This window comes from Camponotus vicinus, unplaced genomic scaffold (genome assembly GCF_025532165.1).
Source record: "Camponotus vicinus isolate PSW18456_S1 unplaced genomic scaffold, iyCamVici1.0 SCAF_8, whole genome shotgun sequence".
In the NCBI taxonomy this organism is placed as follows: Eukaryota; Metazoa; Arthropoda; class Insecta; order Hymenoptera; family Formicidae; genus Camponotus; species Camponotus vicinus.
The window spans coordinates 9,530,202-9,552,790 of NW_028141980.1; the positions used below are offsets into that span (position 1 = coordinate 9,530,202).

Sequence of the window (22,589 nt, forward strand, 5' to 3'; positions counted from 1 at the left end):
ACATATTCCCTTTATAAAGTTCGCGGGCGGGAAAAACGAAAGGTGGAGTAATAACGAGCCGCCGGTAAGCTCGGCTTTCATCCTCGCTCCCTCATCTTTCTTTTTCTTCGCCGCTTTTCCTTTTCCCCTCTATTTCTTCTCTCCCTTTCTCTCTCTTTCCACGATACTTCAAAACGAAAGGATCGCACGAACATTTTCCCTCTCGAGCTTTAATCTCCCATATTTAATTCCCGATATTACTGCGTCCTCATTGCGGGAGCGAAGGATATACATCATGATTTTAAAACTTATTAAAAACTATCAAAAATTCGCGTATTAAGCAAAGTACGCTTGAAACTTCTAAAGTGCATTACAAATAAAAATATATCATTTTTTATATAAGCTAAATACATTTTTTAATATACTAAGTGATCCATCTCTGTAAGAAATGACCAAGCTGTAATTTTAGATTACGTTTCTTGATAAAGTTGAACTAATAACGTCGGTAGTGAGATAAACAATAAATTGCACCGTTGATCGTTACGTCACTATTTTCATCGCTTTGCGTTCAATACGAGACACATTTTTTATCAACAAAGAGTTATTGTGCCAGCGGCAAATTAACGTTAAACTCGTTACCCTCTTTTAAGCACTTTCGCCGACCGCCTCTTTACGGTTCGCGTCTGCTTTATCGTCACGTTCCCCTTAATGCGCCGCGCCGCTACCTCTGTTCGCGAGACGGCTACGACGAGATGCTGATTAAAACCGTTAACAATGCCTCGTCTCGACGAAGAATCGAGTTACGAGCTCTACGAGCGACGCGACGTATTATTCTCGTTGCTCATTGTACGACCGATAATGCTCTTACGCCCGTGTAATTAGCAAAAACGGACCGGCATCCGTGACGTACTTTTAATTAGAGTCCGACGCTGCTAGTCGAACGCGATCGATAGTCGAGACTCTACGATCTGTGCCGATCTGCATATAGTATATAACGAGAGAAAGAAAGGGAGAGAGAGAGAGATTATAAATTTGAAAAAATATAATTACCATGTTAAAAATTGCCCGTGATTTCAACTAAATATATGACATGTTTAAATGAAAAGCTCAATCCCAGCTCTTTTCAAAGTTAATGAATTTTTAAGGGGATGTTTTTATTTTTCTCGTAAAAAAAATACGTTTGATAATTTCTATCTTTATTTTATATTTTGTAATACGTGACGTCACTTTAGAAGGATAAGCTCGACGCGTAAAAATGCTAAAAAATCTTTGTATGAATTTTTCCGTTCTATCCGACAGCGATTCGCTATGCGCGGTTATCCGCATCGATTTTGCCGATACTTTGGTCCAAATTAATCTCTCGTTCGCCGATAAGGCTAAAGCCGACCGGAATCGACCGGATGGCACGTTGGCGGTAACCGGTCGCGATACGCTGTCCGGCAGCACCGGTCAGGTGCGTCCGACGACGAACGCACTAAATCTGCGAGAGTTACGCGAGAATCGTTGCCGCGCGTATAAACGTTGCCGCGGAGATTCATGGCGCAATTCACGGTGACTTGATATTGTCGGGCAGAGGAGGAGAGGAGGAGGGAAGGAACGAGAGAAATTATCCGGGTCCCGTGAATACCGGAATCGGTCGCACGCGCGCGATTGTCATTCGTCTCGAACGATCGGGCCGTGTTGATTGTAAGGGTATCGTTGCTGTAACGTTGCTACAGGCCGTGTCCATGAACGGGCTTTGTCGGGGATATCGCTGCCTCGCAGGATCGATGCACACAGAGAACGTTTACCATTCGCGGAACATTTTCCATGGACACGAGCAATAAACGAGGAATATCGGAAGCGAGCGAACACGCGAAGGTACTTCGTCGTAATGACCGGAGTCTTTTGAAAAATGTAGTAGCCATTGCTGTCGATCGACTACACGCCGAGTATAGATGAATAGATCAATTTTATTCTTTTATTCCGGCTCTTCAACAGACACAAGACATATGAGACTCGAACGAGATGAAAATTAAAATATCTTCTCTGTGCATAATTTTCTTCTAAATTTTTTATTTCCTACTTCAACATTTTCAACAGATATCATAAATTTTATTAAGCCTTTGCGGGATATATGGACATCTCGTTTAAAAAAAAAAATTTATTAAAATCGTAAAAGATTTGTAGCCAAAATTATTCTAATCACACTACTTTATATGTGCGTACATTATATTTTTTATACATCTTACTATTACTTCTAATGATATTTTTTATTACATCATCCAAAAAATTCTGTGGTATCTACTGTGAGAAAAAATGTGAAACCAAGAACCAGGATGTCCAATATTGAATGTAACTGAGATATTTGTTTTCAAACAAAAGAAACGATTCGAGTAGAATCACGAAAGTTTTCGGATATTTATCGAAAATTTCCTCAATTTAGATAAGAACCCGAAGCGAGTTGTAAATCCGAAATCGAAGATAATAAAATCGCTGAGTTTTATAGAATTTAAGTGGAGAGTTTAAGGCGGTTCCGCGCAAGGAGTGAGAGATATGTATCTGCCGGCGAGAGATTAACATAACGAGATAAAGGCAGAGATTTATTCGGAACGATTAAGGGAACGAATCCAGAATGTCGAGGTTGTCCCCCTTCCTTGTCTTACTTCTCTTTCGCAGAGAATGCACGACAACCGGTTAACGCGTCAATAAAAGGGAAAACACCGCGAGAGATCGATACTCGTCTCATAAGTCGAGGTGTTGGTCGCGACAACCGTCTACGCAAGACTTACACCACCAAGAATCATCGATATACAGGGTGTTTCGCCACTTCTTTTCGATCACGTCAACGCTAAAGAAAATATTCCAATTATGATATTCTTACCAGAAATATTGTTGAAGCTATTTAAAGCGTCTATAAACAGCGATTATTTCCATAGAATTAAATCCCTCCTTTGATAAATCGCTATCATTTGAAGAGTACATACCTGAAACAAAAAAATATTCTTTTAAATATGTATTCCTTATCTAAGCAAAATTTATTTTAGTAAAGTAGATGGAGTAAGGCCTGTCAAAAATCCTGCAGATATATTTCAATATTTTTATATAAAAATGTATATGTATTACGTATAATATATTCCTCAAAAATAATTACAATTTTCCAAATTTTTTCATATTTTTCATTTCACGCTTTACTAGATAATACTCTATCAACGACAATGTATGAATAAAGGAATGTATGAATCCAATCGATTCGAATAAGGATTCTAAATTGCGCGAGAAATCTGAAAATCATTAAAGATTGACGCCGTATTGGCGAGACACACTATATGTTTGCCCGAACGCGACGTATCGATCGCCGATCGATGAATTACATCGGCATGCTGTTAACTACTAGCACCGAGCTGACTCGGACTCGCTCCGGACTCGATACGATCGATTCGATTTGCGAAGCGAGATGTACCCTTCTTCTTATTCTTCTCCGCGAAGCACCCCTGAGGCTGGTCGATGGTCAATAAACTTTCACGGGGAATCTTGGAAATCTCCTCGGTCTTGAAAGAAGACGGGGAAATGTGGAATAAAGGCGGGAAGAAGAGAGAGAAGGGGAGATAGTGTCCTGCGCAAGGATGACACAGGAAACGATTCGCCTGAGAAACGAATACACGAGCGGCGAGCTCGAGCAACCTGTAACCGCTTAGAAATTTATTTCGCCAAAGAGATGGCAAGTCGAGACCGTGAATCTTTCGAGTTTACTTCTTCTTTAATCTCTTACGGAGCTCTGGCAAAGCCTCTGATTCTTTCTTTCTTTCTCTCACATACTCTCTCTCTCTTTCTGTCTCTGTCTTTTTCGCTCTCTTGCTCTTTAAACCAAAAAGCTTTTACGTGGAGGGCGGCTCTGAGCGAATCTTTAAAGGATTCGATTCCTCGGACGCGCAGAGGAAACTACGTATCCGTTGCGGAAATTCGTCACTTTACAGAATGTCCTGGAATTGCCGAGTGCCTTTTTAAACGCAGATATTTCGAGGTAAAAATAGAAGAGAAATATGACGCGATATTTTTTAAATATCAGAAAACTATTAAATCATTTCATTTATTGATTTTGTAAACATGTAATATAAGAAATGTTTCCAGTTCATTTTTTTCACTTTTCGTGAATTAACCTATTGCATCGATGAACGTTTCATGCGTAGGTCGTTCTTTCAGAAATCGCCCGAACGCACACGACCACGCTCTTATTTCGCCTCGGATCAGTTGCTCTTGAAATTTTACGACGTAATAGTGCTACGAGCACTCTCCTCGGGGAAATCTGTGAATATGCCACGTCCCGTTACGATAACTCGTCTTCGTAAGTAAGTCCTCGTCCTTCGCTCGAACCACGATAACGCTGGAAGTGGATAGTGAAGATGTCATTGATGAAAACTGATCGAGCTTAGGATTGAAAAAGTGTCTGTACCGCGTATGTGTAAAATATATTAGGTACGCGTCGTATATATTAAATAAATATGAAACCATCACAATTTTTAATTATTTACAAGTAATTTATAAATAAATATACTGATAAAAGATATATAAATATTTAAAGATTTTGAATATATGTATATATTAAGATATAAAAATGATTGCTATATAACATTTTTATAAATATTACACAATATAATAATTGATATTATAAAATATATATTCATGATTAATTATTAAACTTAACGATCAACATCTCTCGATTAATTGCCGTAATTATTGCAAGCGTTTATACCGAGATTCCTACGCCAATCAAAGTATTTCCTTACTCAATGACAATATGTTTTTACGATAATGTAAATTCATTCGCATTGTATCAGTAATGGGTTTCTCCCAATCACTTTGCGTTTAATTGCCACGATTATTGCGACATTGCGATCGTTTATATCGAGATTCCTGCGCTTATCAAAGTATTTCCTTACTCGATGATGACATGTTTCTTACGATAATGTAAGTTCATTCATTGTAACAGTAATGGGTTTACCCTGTTCACTCTGTTGGCGTCCGCGCAGTCTTATCAACATCAAAGATTACTTAGACGATGTACTTCAAATTGATGAGAAAACGCCGGAACAAGCGACTAGGGAAAATATTGTTCCTTACTAGCGAGTAAGTGGAAAATAGCACGGAAGATAATAAAAATGACAGTGCATCTAACAATCTAGCAAGCAGATAACAAATTCGCAAGTCCTACTTCGTTTTCAGCAACATCCGTTGTCGCAGATAAATCGCGGACGTGATGAGCCGTTCCTTTTTATTTATGTCTAACGAGTACTTTTACATGACCGATCTCTATTCGAAATCTTTACGAAAGTACAACTGACCTTTATTTTTCATTTATATTATTACAATATTAATTATTGCTAAGGATTGTCAATATCTCGATGTTTCATTGAGAAGAAATTAAAATCAATTAAAAGGTCTAAGGCATATATTACATAATATAGAATTTATCTATTAATTCGAAAATTCTATACGATATTTTATTTTTATAAATTAAAATTATTAAATTTCGATTATGTAATAAAAAGCAAATAAATCAATATCCTTTCTTTCTTTAAAATTTATAAATCAAAGTGCCGTTCTTTCGATATAATTCCCAGATAAAGTTTAGTGTGTTTTTTCGTTGGAGAAACCTCTCCGCCGTCGTGTAACAAACGATTCTATTATCGGGAGCTGCGCCGTGCGATGCATCTCGGTGACGACGGGGCGTGAGAAACGAGGTGTACTTTTCCGCGAATCCGAGGATATTCTCGAATCGCGTCGTCGTCGCCGAGAGATGAATACGTCACGCTGCGGTAATGCACTCTTGTGACATCTTGGGAAGAAGAAGAATCCGAGGGCAAATTAAATGGTGGCCTAGGATGTGATAAGACGGGAAAAATGCAAATCTGAGCTGTGGCGGAAAAAAGGATGAAATTCAAGGAGATGTAAGGAATGCTTTAGCGTAACATCCTGTCTCGACGCTACGGAATTAAAACTGCAAACTGTAATTCGCTTGGAAAGATAATAAATGATGTATGCTGCCGTCGCGCGACGCTGCCTGCAAAAAATTCCATTTGAATCTTGCGAGTTGAGTCCCCAGCTTTGGACTTGCACTTTGTTAATGTAGAAAATTTCTTCCTATTAAAAAAGCATAGAGCAAGAATAGTAATACTTTAAATGCATTTTGCGCTCAGGGAAAAATATTTATTTTCCACAGAAAAGTTTATTTCATTATTATATTTATTTACATGTATCTTTTACATATCTATTGTAGAATTTTTTATTATATTCTCGTTTTCAATTATTTTTTATTAATTATTACTTTACTTTTTCTCTCTCTAATTATTTCTTACGAGATATTTATTATCCAACTTTCGCTTTTATCATACGACTTGTTAGAGGAAGAAGTTTATGCTACTATAGATACTATATATGACATAATAAGCAATACATAAAACGATAAAAACGCTGTACGCGATTTACGTATGCTTTTTTCTCACAGTACAACAAAATTATTGCATATCCGCGTGGCAACAAAAGTATGCACAATCTATTTCTCGGCGCACGCAATTGCATTACACGCAATCTAAATTTTCCATTGTTGCACGCCACATGTCTGATGAATAGTTACAATAAAAAATTCCAAACAGTGACAGACAAGTTCTATTAAAAATATTGTTATGTAGCAAAATAGCATTTAAATAATATTTTTGCTATATTCTATCTTAATGCAATCTATTATATATTCCAGATTATGTTTCAGATGAATCCTATTAAAAATTAACTATAGGGCACAAGATAATATTTAAGTGACATTTGCTTTAATGCGATCTGAATATATCGCGAATAATTCAAATGCGAGAGGACTTCTCGAACGAAAAAATATAACAATGTGTCGGCAAAAACGATTGTGCGTGACGTGCAGTAAGACACGAGGAAGAAAAGAGAGAGAAGAAACGAGTCGGCACTCCCCGATGTATTTGTGGCAATTGATGCACTTCCCCGTCCGCATACGCATTGCTATATTTGCACGAGACGTTATTGTTCACGGAATATAATGGTTGCCATGCTTTATGATTTGCCATATGAATATACTTGTTACGTCGTTTGCGTCATGATTCGCGATACAGATAGCTTTTGCCTTTCCGGTAACGATCATATAGATCCGCGCAATGCGTGCAGATCCATTCCACCTGTATTTTCTTAAAATACAGGTTCTCGCAAGAAAGCGAGCGCTTCCTTCCTACTTCGATTTAAAGAATAATTTCTATCGTGCAATTTAAATTTCCTTTTCATATTTCTAAATTAAAAGAAGAAATTTACATTGTAAAGTAAATTAAGTATGGTAAAAAGATGGCGGAAAGATTAATGCGAAAAATTATGTATCTATGAAGATGAAGCAGGAGGCCGCGATACTTAAGATTAATTGGATCCGATAAACTTGGGAAAAACACCGACGAATAAGTATGTAATTTCAAATTAGATCGAATAATATGTAACATCTTTAGAAAATATATCTCGTGTAAAGAAAGAGAAAGAGATGTACGTATGTAAATACTCGTATTTAAATGCATGATACAGTAATAGAGACATGTTACGCCAATTACGTACTCGATGCATTCGGAGAACGTTGTATAATGAAAAGCGCAATCTCTCATGGAACGCACGTGCGCGTTTCTCTCCTCATTTAAAGCGAACATGTCGGCGTCTCACGAAATACTAACGAACGCTTGCCTCTGGGATTCAATTTTTTTTCCGTCTCTGCGAGATACATTCGGCTCGGATTAAAACTCCATCTGTCACAAGTCGAGTTCTGCGAACATATCGCGACGTAAAAGCCGCGTTTTCGCGTAGGAAACGTAATTGGAGCCCGTACGGACAATACAGTCGGAAAATCCTCATTAAGAGCCTCTCTTTGACGCAGCAGTAAAATTTCAGAAATCCGTCACAAAGAACTTGACGAATCGTCGCGGTGATAAATTTCATACGTCACAACTCGATATGATGAAGCTTTGTGAAGCTTACGCGGCAGAATCATGCCTCGAGAGACGCTTTAAAGAGAAATATCTCTTCAGGATTGTGTAAGATTGTACTAAAATTAAAAAGATGTTAAAAGACTTTAAAATCCTTAACATTTAAAGGAAATGTATCAAGTTCAAAGACTCAAATTTGCGCTTTCAAAATACAAATTAAATAATTTTTCATCAAGAGACAAATTAAAATCGCGCCACTGCATTATTTTAATATCTTCTTTTCCGATTTATAAAATTTAAACTTAGTTCGCCCCATTTATCCGCGGACGTATGAAAAATATTTAGCGCTTACACGGAATAAAAAAAATTGCCGCGCCATCGTCATGATGCGATGATAGTCGACCGTTTCGAAAAAGCGCGTGTCAACGATGACGGCGTTCGCGACTGTGCGCGACAGTTGCGGTAAAATTAGCGCCAAAGCGCGTCGTTTAGCGACATTTCGACGACCGCGCGCGATTCGCGGGACGAACGCTTGTGCAAACAGTACATTGCGGTTGCAATTTTGCCGATCGGCGGACCACTCGCGGCCGGGCATCGTGCGGAACCGCAAAAATGGCTAACGGTTCGGCCACTCCGCATAGTTATGCTCGTTGCTCGAGCGCTCTCATCCGTCGTTCGGTACGCGGCTAATTCTCTAGCTGGCGGGTAACGCGAACGAGGGGGAGGGTGGGGGCGGGGGCGCAATTGATCCGCGCACGGTATGCACATTTGCACGCCCGGTGGTAGACAGACGCGTCGAGTGGTAATCTCACAAAGAGGTAATCACCCGCTCGATGCACTCGCGATGCCAGGCCGCCAATGGCGTGGCACGATTATCGCGAAGGCCAAACAGGCAGGGTCGCCGCTTCGATTTCATTCTTCTATTCCGCATCAAATTGAAGATTGCGCGTAGTTCAAGACGATCGAGATTCTAAGCAACACTTTTCGAATGTTGCGCAAACATTTTGCATTTTCTGGGTCATATCATTTCCTAAAATAAAGTTTTCTAAATTGCTCGTTGCACGTATTTTGAAACTTTTTAAAGCGAAATGTGTGTAAATGTAAATCGCGCTATATTATATTATTATCAATAGTTTGTACTCGTATCTGATGGGAGAATCTCGCGACGGGAGTCTTTTGCACGACACAAATTTTAATTCAACGCGCGCTATACCTATCCAAATGTCAGATATACGTTTCCGCTGCGTTCAGAACGATATGCAAGATACGCAACTTTGTTATGGAACAGATGTGATTTCCACGACCTGCGGAGTTTCGCATTCTGTAGGATGCGCAACTAACCATCGCGCAAACGCGAATCCGCACACACGCATCTCTATCAACGACGAGAAGCGGAGTAGACGGCGGAATAAATTTGAATTTCCGATGCCACCCGTGAAATTCCCATATCAGTGTCCGGATTACATTTGCATCACAGTGCACGGTCGTCCGACGACCGAGGGACGACGAGAAACGACGAGCGCGCACTTGTAAAAATGCGCGAGAGCGCGCGTTGTTCGTTATTACTCCCCGAGTGAAACAAGTAACACGCGCGAGCGCTTGTTCCAATCCGATACCAACATTAATTTGGACTTTGATTAACGCCGGGATTGCATTAGCATCGCAAAAACGCTCAAACAAACGCGTAATGCGAAGAAAGATACGCGAGAGGCAGATTCGAGAATCTTGATTAGCGGCTTTCGTAAACCTAAACGACGCAACGCAATTACGTATGGAAGACATTTTTAGCGTTTTATAAAGTATTACTACGTAATTAGAGAATACGCGTATTATTATACACGCGCAAGATCAAATAAGACTTTACAGGAATTTAACGAATTAAAAGGTAACACTTAAACATTGTATGAAATTTTTATTTAAACAAACAAACGAATGCTTTTCTTGTTAAAAATTGTATAATTTTAATAATAAAAAAATTACAAAAGAAATGAAGCAGGAGATTAATAATGACGTTTAAATAACGTTGTGTACGCTGGCATGGTAACCAAGAGAGAGAGATTCAGTTTCGATAAATTATATAAAATAATAAATAATCTAAATTATATAAAATAAACAAATAGTTTTTATCTTTACACGTCATTGTTGGCTTCGATCACATGTCTTGTGCAATTTTTCATCTAATTTTATTATTAAAAATATATATTTTTTTGAGAAAAATTTATTTGTCTGTTTAGATAAAAATTTAACTTTACTTTTTATTTAATCGATATTAAAAAGCATTTTATTTTTCCATTCGATAGATTCTCTTATAATCTGTAAACATTTATCAGAACATTTATATCAAATGTCAGAATCGTCCAAATTCCATTTGCCTTGCAGCATCGTAAATAGACCAAATCGGAATCTAAATTGAACTTATTCCGCGAGCTGTATCAATAGTTGTGTATTTTCGCAAAAGCCAATATCGTATCTGATCGAGAGAAACGCCCTCGCATTTTCGCAGACGCGAAAAATAATCCGGCGCGTTCATTTCCCTTGGTCCAAATAAACTTTGAGGATGCGCGTGAAAGAAATTATATATATATATATATATATATATATATATATTTTTTTTAGCATCAATTACGTCTACAAAGCATACATACGCACATGCAATTGCGTCCAAGAGTCATAAGTTTTGTTCAGCCTTGCAAAAAGCGACTATTCTTTTCCTTCTGCTACGGCGTTTCTTTACAATGGAGTATGAAATTATAAGTAATGCTCACGCTTTCCGAGTTGTATGTTTTCGGATTTACAATCGGTAAAAAACAAAAAACAATATAATACGTGCGAATACAAGGTGTCTTGCCTTCTTGCACTCAATAGTAAATTCTTTGAAGAATTTTATTAAAAAAACATTTTTTCGATAGAAATCTCTCTCTCTTTTCTCTCTCCAATTTTCAATTTTTTAATATTTATATTAAACGTCAGAATCGCCCGAATTCCATTTACTTTGTAGCGTCGTCTCATTAAATTTATAAAATTAAATCTCTATTAAATATATATTCTACGTATTCTAAAATATATCTCTTCACATTATCTGCATTAGAAATAAACTTCTAAATTTTCAGAATATACGAAATTTTGTTACCAAGAGAAATGCATAAAATATTCCGTATCGAAGAATCGATTTTATATTCAAGAAGGAATCTATATTTGGGAGAAAGTAATCGATTTTTGATACACCCTATATACATATATATAGCAAAAGGAAGAGCGGAAACGATCGTGCATCGGGCAAAGAAGGAGAAGGAAAAAGAGTGAAATAGGAGGAGAGGGGGGTGGAAGATATCGCATCTTCACCGAATGCACGGAGTGCATCCGACACCCCGGGTTCGCCTCCTCTCTCCCTTCGTTGAGAGAGCCGCCGCAACCGGGGCCCGCCTGCCATTATCTCATTTTTATTCATTCAGCACATTGTTTCTGGATTACGGGTTGTCCGCCGCTCCATTCGTCATCGCTTATTTTTACCCACGACCAGCCAGCCGGCCGGCCGTGATTTACTTCGGCACCGAAATACGTTTCGCAAACCATCGTGCAATCCATTGTGTTCCGCGTCGAAAGACGGCTTTTTCATTGTAATTTTCACTTTTACATCGCTCGAGGCAGCGTCACGATGCGTCTCGCGCGTGCGCATATTTTGAGAAACTCGTAATATATTTGTTTCTTTCATTAAAATCACCTTTTGCGCGCACGCGCGCGTCTTTACAAAATCTTATATAATTTCCGAATTTCTCTCTTTTAAATATCTTAAAAACAAATTATTTATGTATATAATTTTTTGATATAACGCAACTTTCTCGAAAGATGCGCGAACCGCTGCATCTGCTTTCGCACAAATATCGCCGCGAGAGGTTGCGATTCCGCGATCGTGAGCTCTCCCTTGTCGAAAGTCCGCTGCGGCGTCCCCTCTGCTGGCGTTTCCAAGGTTTTCACTCATTTACGGTGCCGTGACCTTCCCATAAATCACTGCAATTCCGCGTGTCCCGCGCCATCTCGGGCGATTCGCGTGCGCATCTGCATATCGGATTACACGGAACGCGCAGGAGGAAACGGCCCCCCGTGTATAGAGCTATAGGCGCGCGAGGCGATCCTATGCATAAATATGTAACATCGCATCGATGTTTTGCGTTCCCGTCTAATTGGCCTCGCAATCGTTTCTGCCGACTGGAACACGGCAACGGAAACCAAATATCGCCGAGATCTCTCCCGCGCGCGGTTCTCTACAGGATCGTTCAACTCTCCCCGGCATTTATAGAACGCTAATTTATAACTGACGAGGGAGGTGCACGCATTTTTTCCAAAGATCATGTGTCTGTTAGATTTATTTTGATAATATATACGACAGCTTTTAAAAATTATTATTAAATGTAAAAATTGAAAGGAAATAAATTACGTACGATTAATATAAATATCTATCGTATATGATATTATCTCTACATATTTAATCGTGATGGGAAAATTAAGAATGCAAACGTGCAAAATTACACGAACATGCTTTACGAGTTTAAAGTTTCTCGGATAAAGCGTGATATTTCAGGAACACCGCTAAGTTTACCGGGCTCTTTCGAGCTTCGTTAATTAATAACGAACTGAAACAGGTTGTTATTACAGGTTGTTATGAAATATCGCGAACGAGATGGCCATCGTATAGAGTGGCTTTATACTAACTACATAGATACAACAAAGTACGTATACAATAAAGTTGGGCTATAATCGTGGCTGCTGCATCATATCCCCGATGATTTAATCGATCGTGCATGAGAATCGTATTCGCCATCGGTCAGCAAAAGTACCACGCAAGAATAACGGAGGGAACAAGAGAAAAAAATACATACAATGTGCGGAATGTATAAATCGATCTGTACCGATTCGGATCGCCTTGCGCGAATCGAGAGATTCGATAGAAGCCTCACTTTGCTGGCAAATAACCGCATGTTTATCTCGGCATATGCTAACGATTTCGTGGAAGAGAGCTCGTCGAGCGTGCAACCTGGATCTATCCATCTAGACATGTCTACCGAGACCCACATTACGTCTCCCCCACATACTTCCCCCTCGTCTCTCTTCTCTTTCTCTTTCTCTCTGTCTCCTTTTCTATCTACCTCTCCGCTACCGTGCGTGTTCATCGTTATAACGCGTCTAACGCGTGACGCGGATAATTGCGAGTACCGGTCAGCGACTAGCTAATGGGTCGGTAAAATCGAAAGCGAGAGCACGTCGGAAAAGCCAGGGGATAAGCGAGATCCGGATGGAACGAAGAGAGTGAGAGTCATATCGAAAGAAGATAAAGTTCTTATTATCGGATTTATATGAAAAATTAATCACAATTTTAGCATCGTTCAAAAAAGTGTTTTGAGTTGCATGCATTTATATCTTTTTTTTCTACATCTCATGCATGTATAATATTCTTTAATCTAATAATATCAAATTCTACTTTTTTTACCTAATGTTTAATTTTATCAATAACAAATTATTTATAAATAAATAAAAAATTCTCGTTTTCATGTAATCGATCAATTCAAATAGTGAATAAATATAATTCATTTATATATTTTTTATTTGATGAATAAAAAATTAATATACAATAAGAGAGAGAGAAATAAAGTAATTTTATCAGAATTCTTACAACATATAAATTTCCTGAGAAAAAAGGGAAAAGAAATTGAAAAATCCATCGTTTAAACGATCTTGTTCAAAGATGAAGAGAGGAAAAGGAGAAGGGGTGGAGTTGGTCGAAGAATCTTAGGAAGAGATATTTAGAATACTTCACATACCTATCTAATGAGCATTCCCCGGAGTCAAAGGAAAAGCTTCTTTTTTCCTTCGTGTTCTTGTCGTATGCGTGTCATTTGCATAACGACCGGGAAAATATGAAAGGTAGATGAGGGAAGTGAGAGAAGGGAAAAAAGGATGGTAAGCCCTTAGGGAACACATGTTTTCGCTACAGTTTGTTTTATGTCTTTGGTGCATTCTCGAATGACCGCTTTACGATTTCCGTCGTGTTACAGCAACGTAATATCGAGAGAAAATAAGTATCTCAAACCAAAAAAAGTACTTTGAAAACTGGGAAACGAATGTCACTAAAATTAATGAGACGAATGTAACATGCCGAGTAATATTCTTTTGTTCCAAGCTATATAAAGCTGAAAATGTTTAATCGTAAACTGTAGTTTATAATTGAACAATTTTATACGCAAAATTGTAATTTTTTAAAACTATATTATTATAGCTATTTTATCGGAAATTGAAGATATTTTCAAAATCTGTCCAGTTAATTTCTCGATTTGGATCAAACTAAGTTTAAAAATTTTTTTTTAATAGAAGAAAAAAAGAAAAGAAAAAAGATATTTAATTTCGTAAGAATTGAAAACAAATATTATATATATTAAAAATTTCTTTTGAATATGCCTGTTTCGATTAACGAGACAAGCATTTCTCTCGCAATCATTCGAGATCACGCTGCTCGTTCCATAATATCGGCATCCACGTCGCACATATGATTACGCGATCTGGCACGATAATTATTCCGCATTGCCATACGCGGTTCATCGAGTAATAAGTCGCAATTGCATGCGAAGCAAGAGAGTGCGTTATCGTGCGCGGAGTCTCGAACCAGGTGTTATTATTCTCCCCTGATTATTATTCTTAGCTGCCGCGTATAAGCCGGTCGACGATGCTTTGCTCTTCCGAGAAGTGATACTTAATTAATGGGCGGCGGAGAGAGATAGAGAGAGAAAGAGATGGGCGAAGAGCAAACATACGAGACAACTTAGTAGCCCGCTCACGTAGATCTCGCGTTTTCGCCCGGCGAGACCAGCCGTGTAACTTTACTTTGTTGTCGTGATGGGAAACGCACTACCACATAAAACTCATTTTTATGTCGCCTTTAACCACCAACTCTAAATCAAATCAGCCCACATTTTCTGCATCTATTATTTCAATCTCGAATCAATTCTTTCTCAATTTACGAAAATGTTTAATCTTGTTAAATAACATAACAATTATTTGTTTTTAACAAAATGCTGATGCTCCGAAGAAAGAGAGAGAAAACACACGGCGAAGAGAATCGTTAATACGACGACCATCGAAAGAACACGAAGAGCATCGTTGGACGCAGCTGGTCGATTCGCGCGTGATCTTCGTGCTTTATGGGGCGCATGGGGATAAAATGGCGGAAGGACGTTTTGCAAATATAAGCCTGCCGACCGTAAAGAGCAACATGCTCTCTTCACGCAAAGGTAGAAAGAATGTCATCATCGCGAAACGACACAATGGCTCGTACACGTAATGGCGATCATCCTATTCAATGCCCTTCTCGCCATTTTGCGTCCGTGAAACGGTCTTGGCAGTAAAGACCTTTTAGAGGAGACCCTCCTTCTGCTCTCTTTCATAATATCCTGTTCGCATCTCCGTGTTTCCGTTTTTACTCAGCTATAAGAACATCGAGGTTCATGGGTCGTGCTATACGCATCGGATGTCCCTAACGAGCGTAAAACATTAGCAAGAATGTGGTTTGTATCGAATTTTGCCTCGAGAAATTTAATTTGATATTTTGCGTAAAAATAACATTTTTTAATTAATGTGTTAATGGAATAATAATAATTAGACTTTGACCATAAACAGCGTTGCTAATTAAAATTGTCTTTAACTTTTTAAGGGCGATGAAAATGAATGTTAATTTTGAGTATGTAAAGGATATTCAGAGGACATGCATTTTCCGTAAATCAATGCAAAGCAAGAGGAGCATCAGATTTTTTTATTCTATTGTGTGGTCACTCAAATATGTAAATGATATAATTTGATTTTAATTAAGATAACAATCGCAATTGTTGATAAATAATCCTGGCATATATTTATTACACGATAAAACTAACAGATCGCTAATGAAGATTCCCGATGTCATTAAATCAATCATCAATTGCCATATTATCGCAAGCATTGATCAATAATAATTTAGAATTTATTTATTGAATTTTCATAAATTTTGTTTCATTTCAATTATGATTTAATTGCAGAAACAGAGATGTCTCAATAAAATTATTATTTTGTTTATTTTATGTATACACTTTTGCTAATAATAAATAAATCAATAAATAAAATGTTAATAAAATAATAATATTTAAGTATGAAGTAGAATTAGATTCAAACCTGAAAATATTAATTTCTACATATTTGTTGTGATTCATTTTAAAGAATAAATTTACAAAATTAAAGAGAAAAAGTCGATTTCATTTATTACTTAATAAAAATACAATCTCAGATAAAAACGATAGAAAATACGGTTTGGCGAGTTAATTGGCGAATTAAGAATACAAAAATTCTGACACTATTTTTCAATGAAGATCTCCATTTTTCGAAAAATTGAAAAATCTCGACTATAATCTCTTGGAAAATGCATATGCTCGCATAGCAGATGTGTCATATGGCAGAATGTCAAGGCTAATATCGTGCATCCGGTAGAAACGCGGTACGTTTTTAATTGCAATTTAATTGAAATTTTTCAATTTAGTATTCGAAAGTTTTTGTCATTATTGCAATTAAAGAACAATAGCGAGGCTATTCGCGGTTTTATCCAGCTCCCGCATTTCGCGAGCTCGGTTTAAGGTTCAAGAATCTCTTCCTCTCGGTATAACTTCTTCACGCAACTCAACCGATTATTAAATATCAATATATCCTCTTGCGAACGTAACACGAGGTTCGGCTGCCGCAACTCGGTATCTGGCTACGACCGAGTCCGCAAGCGAATCTCGCTGAGAAGGAAAGATCAAAATTGCCGGTACGCGACGGACAATACCCGATTGTCGGAGAATATCCGTTCCGATAATAACCGCGGGAAATGGTAGCATGATAATATGGTACGCTACGAAGAAAAAAGCACGCTCTCATAAAAACCGCACAATGATCGTCGATGGAAGATTATCCCTGCGAAGCGGAATTAATCTCGATGGCGAATTATTAACTCGGTTCCCTGATAAATCTGACGCGTTCTACTACTACATGCAAAAAGTTAGTTTTGCATATTTATGTGTGTTATTCACGTAGAATTATATTTAACGTTCCGTATCTATTCGTAAACGAATATATGCATGAAGTACTTCATACCTTTTAGCTATTTTCGTATAAATTTCACATGTAGTATAATAAGTAACATTACAGTAACAAACAGTAAATATGAATATGAAATAAATATATGAAATATGAAATAAAATATATATACTATGAAATAAAATAATATATATACTAAATATATAAACGATTAATAACATAGTTATTTCCTAACTTCTTTTTCACGTTGAAATATACGAATCTATATTATTTTATAAATGTTGTCACGTAACAAATGAAAAACGGACGATGGCTTTGTGCGGAATTATCTGTCAGACCCGCCACGACATTTTCGCGACAGATGTACATTTTTCATCATGTCGCATATATATACATTATGCATTTTGTAATGTATGGCCGCAGTCGGACAGCACACAGAAAAGGCCAAGCAAAATTCTACCATTTTACATAAAAAAATAAATAAATTTTGCTTAACGAAAGATAGAAAACTAGTCAAAAATCGGATTATCGAGAGACGCGCTGAATGCGCAAAACATAAAATGTTTTTAAACCACTCTCTTTCGTGGAAATTACACGGTAACTTCGAAATTGTTGGACAAGGGAATCTTCGTCCAAATGTCCAGCGTAATTACGATGAAGGCAAGTTACCGTCGACAAGGGCTTATCCCGTTAGGATAAAAAAATAATTTCCGAACTTGGTCGAATTCAATTTGGTCGTGCGTGTAAAAGGTAAGTTACGATCACGTCTCTCAGGCAATTCTCCATATTGGAAATAACTTTTTCCGATTGCCCTTTTCGCGTCGTTCGCCGGTACCGAGTTCTGTACTTACTTCCGCTGGGGAAACAATTTTTGACGTTACATCATATATTACTGCGATCATTTCCGTATACCGAAACATTTGTCATAAAATTAGTGACTGATAATCATTTATATACATTATTTTAAGAGTGGTAATTAAATCAATTTATGCAGAAAAAAAATTATATCAAATTATATATATTAAATTTAATTCATTCACATAAATACTAAATAGTAGGGTAATAAAATTAAAAGTAGTAAATACTAAATAAATATAAGGAAATAAAATCGATTATTTCTTTAGAAATTATTAAAAAAGTTTCCAATCTATGCTAGAATTTTTTTTTATCTTCTCGTTTTCATAGAAAGAAACCATTCATGTGAAAATGATACGTGATGTGTAAATGAGTGCGATGTGAATATTTTCGAGAAAGCGTTCTCTATTCGATCGTAAAGTCGGGACGTTCATTATTCGAAATGCAGGTCGATAGACACCCGATAGATTTTACTTGAATGGATGCGACATCGTTAAAACATATCTCGCGGAATCGCGTCCGTTGTTGCAATAGCAACGAGTATTCCAAGGGAAGCTTATCCAAGGCAGGACCGACGAAATCGACAGGTTCGATGAGACGTCGCGGCTCTCGTTGACGTAAGCCGAATATTGCTTTTCCACATCGTTACGTTTTAATAAAAGATCCTCCTGCTCTCGATCCTCATTTCTCTCCGAGGATTCGCCGTCATTCGCATCCTTTCTCCTCTCGCTTGTATTTCGAAGGTTGAATATTAATGTTGCGCTACCCGCGAGTAATATCAAGTCGCTGTACGTCTATCCGAGTGGCATTTTCGTCGTCCTACGCGCTGTCATTGTGTGCATTATTCGCGGCATTATATTTAAATTTCCGCGCGTGTGTGGGACGCACAAGCGACGACTCAACGGGCATGCTAATTGTTCCCTTGCTGCTTGTTCCTTTTTTTCCTCGATTATATTTTCACGGGAAGCTTTCGGAATCGACGTTCGTCTCGCGGATGCTTTCACGCCATCTTGTCGCGAATATCCCATTGAGTCACATTTCAATCACAACAAATGGAAGAAAAAGGGAAAAGATTAATTTATATCCTGGCAAAGTTAATTATTGATAGGATATTCCAAGTTACTTAATAAAACTGGAAAGCTATGCGTTGATTAACGATAAAATGTCAAGTTTTATGAAGCATCCGTTGCTAACGTTACATTACCTTTGCCGGATAAAACTAATCTAGCCTTTATATACTCTAGATATTCCTTCTCGTTAGTAAAATCCAGTAACTAAGAGCCAAACGTCCCTGGTGTATCTATAATCGAATCTATGATTTGAGATACCGGATCGTTGGAACGACTGTCGTCGTTTTATGTTGTTCGTGCGTGTCATTAATTTGCGGGCGGACGGATCGCATCGACGGCGGAGACATTTATCACAATGAAGATATTATCGAGATATCTATCGTAGCACGCGTAGTCGATGGGATACAGGCTGTACGGCGGCTGATTGTTGACTCGATTACGACGCGTACGGGACAAGAATCTCAAACGTCTCCTCCGTCGAGCGGAGAGAGGAGAGTGATACCTAGTCACGCCGAAAGAAAAAAAAAGCGACCGAGCGAGTTTCTGCTGCTACCTCGCTATGTACTTGTCATCGAGTCCAGCTCGCACAAGATTATATTCACGTAAAATGTTTGGTTATTACATCGACGGAAGGAAATTATCCTAGGGACAACAAGCTCGCACGGAAACTCAAAGGTGGCCTGCTGCAGAGAGAGGAATCCAAAAGGATTAAAGAGTAAAAAAGTCAAGTTTAATTACCGGTTATGCTCGTAATTTGGTTAAGATTATTAAAGAGACACGCACACATATAACGTAATGCATCTAACAATGTCAATGAGAGATCCCGGGGGGGTTACTTGTATACTTCTTTGTTCAACGATCCGGTGGTAATCTTGAACGAAGATCGCGACGGAGGTAGAGTGGAAGGCCGACCGGCCGCCATTACCGGACCCTGGTGCGGCGGTCGGTCGGTCGGTCGGTCGGCTGTTCCATTTGTCGTTACACGGGCGCGTCATCATGAAGTCATATTTCACGACTTATGGTAATTACGATCTACCACCCAGAAGTCAGGTGCGCATGCGTGCGGGACTCTTTGTCACGCGCGCGCTCGCGTGTACACCGTGCATGTGTAACACGCATCTCTCGCCGGACCGGACGTACGCGTATTACGCTTTTCGCGGGACACGCGGGGGATTGTGGAGCCATTTGTCGTGCTTGCGTCCGTCGTATCAATCTAGCGCGCCCGAGCCTGACCGCGACACAAATCGTCGCTTCGAGTAATAATTACTGTATGCCCGTCGGCGCGAGCCGCGCCGGTTTAATTGCCTCTCCGAACAGGAAGAGAAGAGAAATCGCCAAACGCTCGCCCGAGACAAAACGAGTGATGAGAGACGTCGTGATGTAACGCGTGTCGATGCAATGTCTTATGTTTTTCTTAAACGAATTTTTACGCGCAAGAACCTTAAAAATAATGACTCGTGTACAAAGAAAGCGCGCCTTATAAAGGAGAGAAGTACTCATCTTCATCCTTTCCATCAATGAAAATTGAGTATTAAATTAATCGAAGAATTTGCGCAAATTCTGTTACATATTATGTATCGAATCGTGGTCTATATAATTTCATTGTGTAAAGATAATAGTATAAATCGATATATAAGAACGATACAGACATGATGACCCAATCCGGTTTATATTTGTCCATTAGTTTTTTAAATCGCGGCGATATTTCTACCATAAATTCTGAATATTCAGCAACCGAGGCGTAGATATGAATTCATTTCAGTCGAATGGCCAAGAAAACTGTGTCCAAAATGGGTCAACAACAAAGTCCCGGTTACATCAGAACCATAAATCGGACCCGTGTACGGACAGCATAAAGGGCAATGACGCGCGGCTTGGTTGCGGTCTCGAAACTACCATTTTTTTACGTGCTATAGCTTGTCGCGCGGATTACTGCGGTCTGAGCCGTGGAAACGATTTCCGTCTTTTTAGAGGGAAATAAAAATCCCGGCTTCTCTCTGTGACCGATCGTTTAGGGCCGCGTCCCTACTAGTGGCAGTTTCGCGAAGTTACGATTTCTGCGATCGATCATTTGAATCATCTGTTTCGCGGCAAATTCGCGTCTGAATCGAAAACTACAGAGAAAAAAAAACATAGCTTGTTTACAAATTATAAGAAAAATAATAACAAGGAAGAAATAATATGTAAAAATATATTGCTCTTCTAAAAAAAGTACATCAATGATTCTCTTTATAATTAATCGCTATGCAAATCTATATAAACTCTCAGACATTATATTATATATATTATTTTTATTTAATTTTATTAAAATGTTCAGTATTTTAATTTTCAAAAGTATTGTATCAAATATTTAGATGCAGTATTTTTTTTATTAAAAATACAATGTCTTCGATATTTTTTTTTTAATAAGAAGAAACAACATTCTGTAATAAGTTAATAAATGATAAAATTATTATAAATCGACAAAAAATGACAAGGTATTCTTCCTCTGTGGTATTCGATCGAACTGAACGGATCGACAGTGAGCGTACCTGCCGTCTTAATATCCGGTATCCGTCGATCGATCCCGCGCGCCGAACCGGTAACTATCGTGGCTGTTTCAAGACACTATGAAGGCGTCGTAGTCGGTCCGGCCACACAAGTGGAAGAGAATCCCTTCGATCGGCAGACCCTTATTCTTTACAGACGACGAGAGGATACGACCAAAGCCGCAAGCGGCACATCCTTGCATCGTGATCACGGTACAGCTGTTGCACTTAATAGTGGTTATTTGTCGCTCGAGCGTGTTAAAATGTTACTGTCTTGTTGCGCGCGGGCAAAATTCCGCGTGAGACGCGGTTCTCTTTAACCGGCGGTAGTTCCCTTTTTTATTCTCTCTCTCTTTTTCTCTTTCGCGAGCCCTGCCATTTTACACGCATTGTATAGCACGTGGTATTTTAAAATTTCCGCCTAGTGCGGAACTTGGCATTTAGGGATTATATTTTCCGATGCTATAATAATTTTATAAATGGTACACATTATATCGACATAATGTCGCTATTAAATGCCATTTAAATCGGACTTAGTTTCTAATAATTATTACAGAACATCATAGATAAATTGTCGCGAAAATTTCATAATAAGTATTCATGTTGCTTTTATAAAATTCTTATATATTTATAGTTTACAAAGTCATAAAAAGTATAAAATAATAGTACGTAATTTTCTAGTGAGAAAATATTGGGATGAGAAAGAGTTACAGATTATAAAGTGATTACGGAATACATAAATAGAACGTTTATTAGCCTGAAAATTTACGCAAATGTATCAACTGAGAAAGTGTTTTGGAAACAAGTCCCATAGAAAATTAATAGGATCGTTGGTCGAGAAAATGAGATAAATCTTGAAAAGAACAAAATGGATTGGCCAAGATGCTTTTATGCAGACGCGCGAATAGCTTCTCGTAAAGCTTTTACGTTCGCGATGTATAAGAGAAAATGCTCGCGCGTATAAAGTATATACGCGGTCGCCCGGCTTAAAAGCGCGATTTTGAGTCTCGCGGGTTAAGTGCGATATCCGACAAGTATCGCGAGAGAATACTATGGATTCTCGTTAACGGGAAGTTAGAGATGGTCGGACATTTTTACGCCGCTGTTTATTTCTT

General features: G+C 38.2%; 1 protein-coding gene across 5 annotated transcripts in view; it reads right to left on the reverse strand.

Moving 5' to 3' along the window:
• Positions 1–22,589, reverse strand: part of Twin (CCR4-NOT transcription complex subunit 6-like twin) — a 484,682-nt gene that overhangs the window by 65,314 nt on the left and 396,779 nt on the right. Inside the window, exon 3 of one of the 5 annotated variants that reach the window (XM_083107019.1) lies at positions 2,843–2,945. The exons of the other annotated variants lie outside the window; for them this stretch is intronic. The gene's annotated coding sequence lies outside the window, so the exon portion shown is untranslated. The remainder of the gene's footprint in view (positions 1–2,842; positions 2,946–22,589) is intronic. 5 annotated transcript variants of the gene reach the window in all.